This window comes from Garra rufa, chromosome 10 (genome assembly GCF_049309525.1).
Source record: "Garra rufa chromosome 10, GarRuf1.0, whole genome shotgun sequence".
Taxonomy (NCBI): Eukaryota; Metazoa; Chordata; class Actinopteri; order Cypriniformes; family Cyprinidae; genus Garra; species Garra rufa.
This window is the reverse complement of record NC_133370.1, coordinates 36,214,650-36,223,663: the sequence shown is the minus strand read 5'-3', so window position 1 is coordinate 36,223,663 and position 9,014 is coordinate 36,214,650. Positions and strand designations below refer to the sequence as shown.

The 9,014-nt window shown below is 39.0% G+C and overlaps 1 long non-coding RNA gene across 1 annotated transcript; it reads right to left on the bottom strand.

Annotated features, from left to right (window-relative positions):
- Positions 1 to 2,122: 2,122 nt before the first annotated feature.
- LOC141344740 (uncharacterized) lies at positions 2,123 to 6,105 on the bottom strand. The gene is made up of 4 exons (XR_012356831.1): positions 5,782 to 6,105; positions 4,710 to 4,793; positions 4,452 to 4,598; positions 2,123 to 3,911 (listed from the first exon to the last, which is right to left on the bottom strand). It is a non-coding gene; the product is annotated as an uncharacterized lncRNA (long non-coding RNA).
- Positions 6,106 to 9,014: the final 2,909 nt, after the last annotated feature.

Genomic DNA, 9,014 nt, shown 5'->3' with positions numbered 1-9,014 from the left:
TATTGTTCCCAGGGATGCACAACATCTTGAAATATATGTACATGCTTAAATTGGAGGGATTACTGTCATGGCTTCACTATAAAGTCACTTTGAGTAAAAGCTGGCACAACTCACCCCACTCTCCCCTATTATATTATTATTTCTTTTTTTCTTTTTTTTCTTTCTGGTTTATAGTCAACATTTGTGCACAACCATACTGTCATTAATACAGCAGTGCAATAATCCAAAACAATTTATTCCAAAATTTAAATAAAATTTATATGCTGCCTACACTATGTTGTAATTACCGTAATTCCAAAATGAACACGTGACATTTTACTGATAGCTTTTTTTGTCGGACTCAGAGGTACCAGTGGCACCAAAATAATGAACCTGGCGGCAGTCACGTGGTACGGCCAGGGTACAGCTGCCACTGGACTTGAGGGCTTTGGCGTTGATAGCGTTGCCATAGAAAAACATTATTAAGATTAGAGTAGAATGTCACGTGTTGTCATCTCGGAATTACAGAATGGCGTGAATGCAGCATGGCTCATAAATGTATTTGAAATGTAAAAATTTAAAATTGTCTACTTCTGAAATAATACCTAACATGTGTCACTGATATTTCTGGGTTTTGCTATGATTATGTCTGAAATAAAATTCTCACCATCTGTAATTCTCTAATTCATGTTCTTACCTCTTATGTCTAGCGCCCTTTCGAGTGAAGGGGCGAAGATTGTAGATAGGTGCTGTAGGTGGTCCCTGTGATGTACAAGGCATGTTTCCTTGTGTAATAGTTGCCTGATAAGCAGGAACTTCCTGGCCTGTCAGGTTCACCGCATTCACTCTTCCACGATGAAATAGCGAACTAATTTCTTCATCAGTAGAACGGTGCTGAGTACGGTTACCAGTATTTTGGCCCGTGCATGCGTTCGCCAGGGTGGTAATTAAATCATCATTACTTAAAATTGCCGCAACTAAATTTCGTGCGGACTGGCTCATTGTTCAAAATGTGTCTAAACAATCGCAAATGAATTACACAAGATGGCGCTGACGCTCAGACTTTCATTCCATATATTCAGACTTTCATTTTATATATTCAGACTTTCACTTTATATATTCAGACTTTCATTTTATATATTCAGACTTTCATTTTATATATTCAGACTTTCATTTTATATATTCAGACATTAATTTTATATATTCAGACTTTCATTTTATATATATTCTGATTTCATTCCATATATTCAGACTTTCATTTTATATATTCAGACTTTCATTCCATATATTCTGATTTCATTCCATATATTCAGACTTTTATTCCATATATTCAGACTTTCATTCCATATATTCTGACATTCATTCCATATATTCTGACTTTCATTTTATATATTCATATATTCTGACTTTCATTCCATATATTCAGACATTCATTTTATATATTCTGACTTTCATTCGATATATTCTGACTTTCGTTCCATATACTCAAACTTCGTCTTATAAATATAATTATTTCCTGAACGGCATTCCATAATATGTGTGTGTATATATATATATATATATATATATATATATATATATATATATATATATATATATATACACACATATATACACATATACATATACACACACACACACACACACACACACACACACACACACACACACACACACACACACACACACATGTTGGGTTTACATGCTTTATGGGGACATTCCATAGGCATAATGGTTTTTATACTGTACAAACCGTACTTTCTATCACCCTACACCTACCCTACACCTAAACCTAGCCCTCACAGGAGATTGTGCATACTTTTACTTCATCAAAAAAACTCATTGTGCATGATTTATAAGCCTGTTTCCTCATGGGGACCTGAGAAATGTCCCCACAAGGTCAAAATCTACTGGTATTCCTATCCTTGTGGGGACATTTGGTCCCCACAACGTGATGAATACCAGGTACACACACACACACACACACACACACACACACACACACATATCATTAGCTGTATTTTACATGCTTCCTAATAATTCTTTACTGTTCTATATAAACACCTTGAGAAGCTTTTTATTGGGTTGATACAGTCCTTTAATATTTACGCTAATATGCTAGAGTCACACATCAGCACGTGAATCATAACAATGGTAACAATTCAATTTTATTTATTTTTAATAATTGTTACAATAACCATTTTATTTGCTCTTTTTTGTTGTGCTACTACTGATACAATACAGCAAATTAAATTGGCAAATAAAAACAACAACAGTAAAACCAAGCAACTGCATAATTTATTCATGCCGCAATGCACTCTGGGAGTCAGTGAGTAGCAATACTAAGTCAAGAGTAAACCTAAAGTAAAGAATCAAGTACCCCCTACAGTCCTTTTTTAGTTACTAGAACTCTTGTGTAAGTAAACTATACTAAATAAGCATTTGTCCATACAACATACTCTTCCTATTTCACTTTACTTAGTTTTTTTTAAGGCAATCAGTTTGCATGCTTTTTTTTTAAGTAAGCCCAACTAATTAGATTTTACAATGTAGTGTGGTAAGATAAAATTTATTTGAATGAATTATAGCATTTATTTCAATTAATTATCGAGAGAGAGAGAGAGAGATGACAGTATGTGTGTGTTATCTGCATCTGCGCATCTCTCTACAAACAATGAAGCTGTGATACTTCAAACACAGCGGATTAAACGTTGTTGCTAAAGAATATAATGTACCGATTTTATCAGGGCTATTTTATCAACAAAAGTCGCAGGGCAGCATTGACAACAAGTTTTTGTCTAGAGTAACAGAGTAAATCCATTTCACTGAACTTGTTTCTAAAAAGTAGTTTAGAAGCCTGGTGGTGGTGATGCTGAAGGTGAGCGAACGTGGTGTAGTTCGTTTATAGCCTAAGTTTAGGTTTTTAGTTCTGGCACTTGTATTTAGGCTTCAAAATTCATAAAAAGTTATAATATTTTGTGAAGAATCTTGATGGAATAAACATGTAAATTTCATGGACTATTGTTGAACATGTAGCTTATTTTTTTGTGATAATCCAAAAGCTCATGGAAAAATCTTATTGGCTTTTTGTTGAGGGAACCAGTGTAATGCTAACAGCCGATTGACCTACAAAGTGACGTCATAGTTCCACCAATTTATTTACACTAATACTGCATTCCAGACAACTCAAAATTAGGATTTTCCCCACCTCCTACTTGGAAAAAATGTCTGGAACACTGCTTGAAGTTGGATACCTGACCTGTGAACTCAGGGCAGATCGATCTATCCCGCAAGCAGCCTCCGAAACTTGATTGGTTTTATACAGTGAGTCACTCACTTGATTTCTCATTTACAATGTTACAATTCTCAATTATAACTATGATTATATTGTGATATATGACTGACAATCTTTTACATAAGTAATGCTCTTTTTCATTTTCATTCTCACTGACTGTTTAATATGTACAGTCCTCATGAACAGTAGCAGGTTATTATGACCAGATCCAGACTGCATTTTCAGACCCATCATTTTTGAGCATGTTTGTATTTAGAAAAAGTCTACACATCAAACAGAAGTGTTCATATAAACTTCCTAAAATACAAAGATATTGTATTGTTCTAGCCTCTTCCATGTGGTAAACGTCCCAGTCCTATGTGATCAATTGGGAGACCAAACATTCCTGACTTGACACTTTTTTTTTTAAACTCTTTTCTTGCCATGGTCAGTGGGATTTCTCTCAGAGGTCAAAATGTCCATGGGAGCACTGGGTTTAGTCCTTGGTGGCTGCATTGGACTGCATTCTTCAAGTAGAACCTTGTCAACAGAGCCTGTATATCCTGGCCTGATAACCGTGTATGTACTGCCCTCTCCATTCATTTTCTGCTCTACTGAAACTTTTTGTACAGGCCATTTCTGAGAAGTTTTGCTTTGCCTGGGGAAGGAAATGCAATTAAAGAAGTTGTGTTATACAAAAAAAAAAAAGCGATAACTCTCAGATAATCAGATTTTACATTCTTAATCAACATAAGTATTTAAATTAAGAAAAAGGTCACTTTTTGATTGCTGAATGTCACGTCCAGTTGTAATGACTAGTTTGTTTTGTTCAGTTGTAATGTAGCTTAGGAAACAAGAATATGTTCCATTGTTTCCAAAAAAAAAAACCCAAGCACTGTTATACATTCGTGGATAATATGCCCCCCCAGTGATAACTAGATCATACTAATCTGATCCATTTTTATTCAATCTTCGTAGTGATAGCTCTATTAATGGAATATAACTAAAGAAATCCTCTCTGTACAACTGTAAGATCAGTGTGCGATTTTAACACGGAATGATTGACCTGAAGGCCTCTGTGACGTTGATCTTTTTCCAAGTTAACTTTAACAATTAAATGTTTCTACTTTTTTTTTTTTTTTTTTTTTTGCATAATCACTCTTCCAGAGGAAAACATGAAATCACTTTTGTATAGTACCTCTTTTTGGCGTTCTTTGTTTTCATAAAACTCCTGGAACGGGGATCAAGGAGTGTACTAGAGCCTGGGATCTTCTTGTGAACTTCATGTGCTTTTGTGCCATTCTCAGAATGACCTTGATCAGTAACATCAGCCAAAAGCATCTCTCTGGCCAAGAGTTTAGTTTGATTAGGGGGAAAATAGAAAAAAACAGAAAGAAGTAAATCTTCACTTTGATTAATTCATATCACAGTATCAGTATACATTTTTCTCCTTTACCTTCTGTTGAAGACTTAAGCCTCTGCAGTAATGCAAGGTGACTATGATCACAACAGACAGATTGAGCCACATCCAAATCTGCATCTGAAACATGTACAAAATTGTGACAATTGTGACCAGCTTATGATTTGGAAAAACAAACAGAAGTGTTCATATAAACATTGCAACGATTTGTATTAGAAAATCTTTGACTGGAATTCAGACTGGACTGTCCCTGCCAGACTGTAGCATATGTTCCCCTTTAGAAAAGGTCAAAGTGATGGAATTCATGTAGCTATTTTTGAACACAGGGCACCGTGTCCTCAAGGAGGGGATTTCATAGCAACCAAATTATCCTAGTCATCAATGTGTTCTTCACTGACCCTGGAAAGGGATAATGTGCTAATCTGCTAAACTAAGAGTCTGACCAAAAATAGTTTAACCAAAACAGTCTGTTAATTAAGTGTGAAATAATTGGGCATAAAAAATTAATCGCAATTCACTAAAATATTATATAATAACTATAATAACTACTATATAATTATTCTTTTCATTATCACATTATTAATTATTAGGCATGGCAAAAAAATACATTCATAAATAAATAAAAATATAATAATAATAATAATAATAATAATAAATTAATTAATTAATTACACATCAAAGACAAAACAACAGCTGTTTTTATTAGTTTTAAAGCAACTCAGTTCAACAAACAAATTAATTGTTTTGTCATAATTGTTTTTGTACAGCTGCTTTGCAACGATTTGTATTGTGAAAAGCGCTATACAAATAAACTTGAATTGAATTTAATTTAATTGAATAATATATAATCTAATCAAAAAAATAATTCAGCTTTTTATTTTTTTATGCTTCGATTTTTTTTTGTTTTTTTTTGTTAGTAGAATCATATTTAAGGCTGCATTTTTGAGAAATTAAGAATACAAACGTCTGTTGGGAAAATTCTAAAGTTAAAGATAAAGCTAGTAGAATACACCAAAAAAGTACGATCATATACATAATGATCCGATGATGCCTGTTCCTTCATCCTACACTGATCTATCAAAAATACAGTCATTTCATATTTTCTCACCTTTCTTAACAGCAGGATTCACTGAGACGATGAAATTTCAATAACAAGACTTCTTTCCTCCTCTTGATTCGATCCCTTTAATACATGTTTTACAGATTCCTCTGGATCCCTGTCTCTCCAATCCATCGTCCATTCTCATGATATCACCATCATCCTTCACCAGAATCCTATTTTGAAATGTTATGTTATCAAATATCTATAGAGGTGCTTGACAGCAATGTGTCAGTAACATCAGTCATCTTTTCACTCTTTTGCACATAACCAAAAGAGTCTTCAACCGCATGTCTGGCACCTTGTTCTTATAAACTAGGTTTTGAGCTGTTGGTTGTCGAATTTCAGAGTTAACAGGACTGGTGCCCATTTCTTTTATTAGCTTCAGTGACCAACGCCAGGGCCCGTCTGATTAAGACTGACCTTTTAATGGCCTCCTGTGTGTGTGTGTTTGTGGTTTGGGTGGCATTTGCAATCTGATGGCCTTTAGTGCATCAGAATTACTTTGCACTGAGTATAAATCTACAGTTGTGACAGGCTCAGACTGTATGATAGGAGCTTGAATGGATCAGCATTGACATGGAAACTATGAGTTTATATTTTTAACTCAGATATGTAAATCTCACAAAAATGTGGATATTGCATTGCAAGGAGTGTAAGACTTGTATGGAGCCAATAAAGGGTTAATTGGATGCCCATTTTCTACGCTGATGATTCTTAAGGGTCTCTGTGAAAAGTCTATAACATAGGTTAAAATGTCTCAATGGTAGTGTAAAACAACACCATTTTTACCTTGTCAAAAACAGCTCTGTTTACAGCAGGGGTGAGGAACCTTGATCCTCGAAGGACCGGAAGCACCTGAACAAGCTAATCAAGGTTTTCAGGATACAAGTTGGTATTTTTTTTTTTTTTTTTTTCAGGGTTGGAGCTAAACTCTGCAGGGACACCGGCCCTCAAGGATCAAGGTTACAGTGAGCTATTTCTCTGCATGTTCCTTTAAATGCTAATAAGCTCTGCTCACCTGCCCCTCTCTTCTGTGGGGTGATGAGCAGTTCCCTTCCGGGAACTCGAGCCGCGTCATGGAACGCTATGGGGAACGCCATTGGCGGGCAGCACTCTGAATCATGTCTACAACCAATGAAACGACGGGAGTGACGTCACAGGCGCGGTCACGTCAGCGACCGGGAAGTATAAAGCACGTGCGTTTGAAGCCGGCGGCAGCTTTTGTCATTCAGCGAGAGCGCTCTGTGACTGTCTGTCTTTACATATTGCTGTTTTTTGTGCCAGTTTGCACACCTTTATTTTGAGCAATATGTCAACCAAAGGGGGAAAGAAAGTTTAAGAAACTAAGGCGGTACAGCAGCCACATAGACAGTGTATTCCTCCCTGCCAACGCTTCATTGTTGGTGGGGATACACACAGTCTATGCATGGTCTGCTTGGGTGCGGAGCACGCACAGTCAGCCCTCGAAAAGGCTGACTGTCCACAGTGTGAGCGTCTTCCACTGCAGGTGCTCAGTTCCTGGAAGGCTCTCTTCGAGGAGGGAGCCTTCGCTAGCATTCCTCGCGGGTCTGGCCCCGCTTCCGCCGAGGCGGAGCGGTAGCTGCACTCGTGGGGATCGCAGCTCGATCTACTAGAGGGAATGGAGACGGGTGATCCCCTATCTCCTTCCTTACCTGGTGGATCAGTAAACCTCCTACTGGATAAGGAAGCCCGCAATGCGGTTACTTCCTTCCAGGAAGAGTTTTCAACACTTCCCCTATCTTCCTCCGAGGAGGTTGATGTGGAGAACGTTGTCAAAAGTATTCAACCGCCCCCCCATGATTGCCTCAGTATGATGAGCTGTTGGATGTGCTGACTAATGCAGTAGCTAAATAAAATATGAGCCGCAGAAAAGCAAACTTTATGCGGACTAAGTCAGCACTTCCAAAACGGAGCTTTCTGTTCTTCCCCGATCTGCACACTGAACTGTCTAGATCATGGGAAAAACTAGAAAGAAAAGATGATGCCGCGGGTTGAACAGACGCTAGCCAGCTATCTGTCACCCAGCCTGGCATCATCCTTGAAAGCTCCGTCTTTGCTCTCCAGGCCGCCTAAATAACTAATCAGGCTTGACGGGCAAAATGTACACGTGTCGGGGTTGCTGGACGGGAGCATGAAACCCCAGCCGTGTACCAGTTCCTCATATAAGAGGCTCATAATAGGAGCATTGCAGCCCGTTTTCCTCCGGTGAGACCTAGAGGGCGGGATTAGCAACACTCCTGACCGGGGGCTTCAAAGACTAAGCCCGATCCGAGGGTCGTGCTTTGGTCTAAGAGGTCCTCGGCTAAACGGCCCTGACTCTTGTACCACAGGGCTGATGAGGGCAGCCCCTCTCGGGGAGGTTTGCGGTGCACCATAGAAAAACATGGTGACCACACCTTCTCGGGCCCTCAGGAGATCTGTCAGCTAACCCTGCCAGTGTTACAGGGCGCGGCAATCTCCCGCGAACGTCAATTTCTAGTTGTTCCGCCCGGAAACGTAGCGGACCTAGAAAGTTTGCAACCCCCACGGGGTCTTAAGAGCAACTGTTCAGGTGCATCCTGCCAGTTCGCTGGTACAGGTCACCGAATCAGTTCCTCAAATAAATCCAGAAGCCAGCCTCGAGAGGCTGATTCCCTTAATAGAATTTTTGGCAGCGTGGAAACTACTGCCAAATATTTCTATGTGGGTCCTGCGCACTGTAGAGAAAGGTTATTGCATTCAATTCGCCACCTTTCAGCGGGGTATTTCCAACTCTGGTGAACCCCGAGCAGGGTCTGGTAATGGAACAGGAAGTAGAAACTCTCCTGAGGAAGGAGGCCATCGAGGTGGTCCCTCCTCAGTACAGAGAGTCTGGGTTCTACAGCCAGTACTTCATTGTTCCCAAGAAGGATGGAGGGCTTCGGCCCATTTTAGATCTCAGGCAGTTGAACCACTCAGTCAAAAAAAAACTGAAGTTCAAAATGCTGACTGTCAAACAGGTTGTGTCTCAGATCAAGTCTGAGGACTGGTTTGTCACTATAGATCTGAAAGACGCATACTTTCACGTCTCCATCCTTCCACAACACAGGAAGTTTCTCAGGTTCGCTTTCAGGGGCAAAGCTCACCAATACAGAGTGCTTCCTTTCGGCCTAGCCCTCTCACCCCGAACTTTTACAAAGTGTGTGGATGCTGCTCTGGCTCCTCTGCGACTCCAGGGCATCCGCATACTCGACTGGATG